Source organism: Aythya ferina, assembly GCF_964211825.1.
Source record: "Aythya ferina genome assembly, chromosome: 4".
NCBI classification, from domain to species: Eukaryota; Metazoa; Chordata; class Aves; order Anseriformes; family Anatidae; genus Aythya; species Aythya ferina.
In genome coordinates this window covers 57,065,582-57,069,431 of record NC_140300.1, presented here as the reverse complement: position 1 = coordinate 57,069,431, position 3,850 = coordinate 57,065,582, and the positions used below count along the sequence as shown (strand labels likewise).

Sequence of the window (3,850 nt, the reverse complement as noted above, 5' to 3'; positions counted from 1 at the left end):
AGCAGAAGTATGTAAGGTAGCATTTGGCATAAACCTGCCTGCCTTGTTTCCAGATGTGTGGGTTTCTGTTCATCTCACAGGGCAGTTTTATTATCCCCAGCATAGCTACTGATGATTGTCCTGATGAAAGATAATTTGTCATGATCTGTCCTGCACAAATACCTACAACCCGTTTCTGGGTTTAGTGAGAAATCTTCCTTATCAGTTCCAGTCAACCTTTGAGCATGTCTCTGCAGAAGGACATAAAACCCAGCAGGACTCCCTTATCACATGGCATTAAGTGACGTGATGCTGTCATTTTCGATACATGTGACTTCTTGCCTCCGACCCCCATGCTGAGATCTCGTGTTCCTTTTTTCCCCAGGGTCATGTCTTACACAGAGTCCCCACTGTGGCTTTACTCTGCTGGGTCAAGGGAAACACGAGATGACAATTTTTGCCCTTTCCTATCAGTGGTTAAATTGGTAGAAGGAAGAACAAGAGGTCTGTACAGACTTTATCTTCAAGTTTGATTTTATAAAGTCAGGGGAAAATGTGATGACGGACCCACTCCCAGGCTTTGGACCTTGTGCACCTGTAAGAGAGGGGCACAGGATGGCATCTAACAGCTTTCTAGCTGTCCCAGCTTGTAACTATTTTCTTCTGAATAGTAAACATGCAATTCAAACCTTTGCAAAGACTTCTTGTGTTTTTGCAGTGGCCACACTGCAAATATTACGTGCACATAGAAGATCAAGCATCCATGTAGGCTGTTGTTTTCCACAAGGTTTTGTAAGTTTGGGGGAAACTTATTAAGTACTGTTTCTCTTTCTTTCTTTAAAAAAGACAGGGAGAGAAAGCCTGCATTTTCTGCCATTTCCCAAGAGGCTTTTTATCTGTTTAAACCAACTAGGGATTTTTCACATATTGACATAAGCATTCATTTGCTAATTTGCTGGACATTAAACTGCACAGCATTTGTGAATGAGGCTGGAATACTTGGGTACTTAGTGCTGCTCAGAGCCCGCATCATTCCCAGTACACATATGGTTTTTCCTCCTCTATCTCCTAGATAAAAGTCACTGTTTGATCGCCTTAAGGAAAAGAATGAGTTAAATGGACCAATATTCTAGCCTTGGCTCTAAAACTGGGCCTTTTCAGAAACTCCTCAGCACCTGCAGCAGCTAGGTCATTTGCACATACATAAATAAATAAATTAACAATGAATAAATAATTTAATCCCGCCACACAATGCCACCTTGCAGATCTGATCCTTTGCTCCCAGTGAATTTGTCCATTCCTAATTCTTTTTGATAAAGTCCTCAGATACTTGCTGACTGTCAGTCTAATTTTCATATTGTTTTCGCTTGATTAGTTCTGTATGACCTAAGGTCGCCCTTAAAATCCACATCTCTCGTGAAGACTCCGAAAGGCCTTCTTTTTTTCAAAGGGATGGAAAGTGCCTGCCATTTCTCCGGACAAAAGCCTGGAAGGTTTTCAGTTATTAGCCTCCTGAAGCAGCCCTTTCGCTCACCCAAGCGCAAAAAAAACTCATTAGGGGGCACCTTTCTTTCTGCCTTCTTTATCTGGCGCATGTAGGGTTTACATGTTTCAAGATTTTCAGGTCTCGGCTGAATTCGGACAGCCTCCCTTTTAACCCTGCCGGGCTGTGCTGATGCCCTCTGCAGACGCTGGCTGCATCTCTGTGCACTTAACCACCTGGAGAGACGTCGACTTTTTTAGAAGCTGTTTTACACCCCCTTCACAACGAGGAGCACACACTGCAGTGTGTGGTAATTCGCAGCCATGCTCCGGCAGAGGGTGGGTGGAAAGGCAGGCAAGGCTGCCAGCTGCCGATGGGCTCCACGTTCTGCACTTGGCCATTAAAACACAAAAATCAGAGTTCGTGTCTCAGCCACACCACCCCCCATGACCATCGGGGGGGGGGTTTGCAGGACTAAGGAAGCACAGCACTGTGAGCCTGCCGGGGCTGGGCTGGATTACACCCCGTCAGGACCAGTCTTTTTCAGGCAGCAAGGTAAATACTGCTCCTGTGTAGGCTGAATCACCTCCCTGAGCTGTGGCAGGTGGCACACCTCAGCTGTCTGGGCATCTTGCCCTTCAGAAGGAATGGGCCAAGTTTCATCTCCTGCTTTCTCTGGGGCTGGCAGAGGTTATGGGGCAGCATCCCACCCGCTCTGTTTGCACACCATACAGCAGTGCCATACCTGTGGTTACCTTTTAAGAAGAAAACCAGCCTGAAAGTGTGCTGGCAGGTATTACGGTGGTGTTTCTCACTCAGTGAGTCTCTGATATGTTTGTTAAGGAGATAACAGAGATAACAGTCCACCAAAGACAGTTGTAATAAGAGAGAGGATTGAACGGACAGTGTTTTCTCTCTCAGAAAAGGGGTGATTAGTTTCTTTGATGAGAAACCTCTGTTTTGCCTGGGACCTGAGCCTAAAGAGAGCACAGAAGCAGGAGGAAAATAAGTGGGACCAGGAAGAGAGCAGCACAGGTGGAAGATATCCTGGGCAGGCATAGAAAAAGATGTCTTGCTTCTGTAATACTGTTTCTCCTTGTCCTGAAGAGCAGCTCTTCATCCCTCTGGGTTAAAATCAGGTAGGAGAACTCAGGGCTGCGGCAGAGGTCCTGCTTCCAAGCATGCAGATGGCAGCTTTGTGGCAACTCATCTTGGTCCTGCCTGTTTTCACATCCAAGGGAAATGGTCTGTGTTAGGCAGAAAGAACTCACCAATGTGACCACTATTTTATTTTTCCTAACTGGCCAATTCCTCTGAAATCCCCATGATACTAACACTTCACTTCCACCCGTTTTTTACCAGTTCCTCTGAAATTGGAGTGAAATCAGCCCTCGGTAAAATAAAGGCTGAATTTAAAGTAAGGCTGAAGTTGTGTGCAGATCCTTGCAGGTTCAGTACTACCCACTGCATTTCTCTTTCTGCTGCCATAATTCTGAGCAGCTGTCAGCTGGAGTTTAGTGTAACATAAAGTGGAAGCTGCGACCTGCTCCACAGAACAAGGCAGCAGTTACATTACGGTCTGAAGGACAGCAGAAATAAGATGAAAAATCACGAGGAGGAATTGTGTCAGTGTGATAAAAAGAGGTCTTTTTTATACCTTTTCACATCCATGTCCTTTCCACCAAAGCTATTCAGGGGTACTAAAAGCTTGCTGAATAAACACTGCCTATTACTTAAATAAGGAGCATGAAGATTTAGAAGAAATTAACACCTAGTGTGTGAGGAGAGAAGAAAGGATTGATTTCCATTGAAAGCAAAGGCAAATTTCTCCCTAGTATGCAGATACTTTGAAATACGTTTTTTCTATGTAAGCATTTCATACACGGAATTCCTGAAGCCCTTTATTTTGTGTTGGGAAAGGTGGAACAATGGGAGTAATGTGGCTGTTATACAAGTAAATCTAACCAGTGCTGTGGAGGACCTCAGCTTCTGAGCTTGATATTTTGGCGACCAGACTATGGAGAAAGGTACGCTGGCTTTCAGGGAGTGGCTACTGGCTTTGTTTGAAATCACACTTGCTAGAGGCAAATAATAAAAAGCCCTGCTTCCACCTGAAATCTTCCCCACCTGCTCTAGCAGGACATGCAACAAGTACATTAAAAATACCTGTCAGCTGGGATAACAAGCCACTGGGATACCCTTAAACACGCATCAGCTGTTTCAGTTCAGTGACAGACTTACTGCATCTTCAGTCACCAGTTACTATACCTTCAGTCTGTATAACAGACACACAAGAAAAGGTTCTTTTCTTTTACTTTTTTCTTTTTAATGAGCAGCAAATATTGCAGATGAGATGGAAAAACAAGTTTTTAGTTGGCTAACTCGCTG

General features: G+C 44.5%; 1 long non-coding RNA gene across 1 annotated transcript; it reads right to left on the bottom strand.

The window, feature by feature from the left end:
- Positions 1–1,677: 1,677 nt before the first annotated feature.
- LOC311435550 lies at positions 1,678–3,585 on the bottom strand. Its single transcript, XR_014692209.1, has 3 exons — positions 3,345–3,585; positions 3,120–3,233; positions 1,678–2,683 (listed from the first exon to the last, which is right to left on the bottom strand). It is a non-coding gene; the product is annotated as an uncharacterized lncRNA (long non-coding RNA).
- Positions 3,586–3,850: the final 265 nt, after the last annotated feature.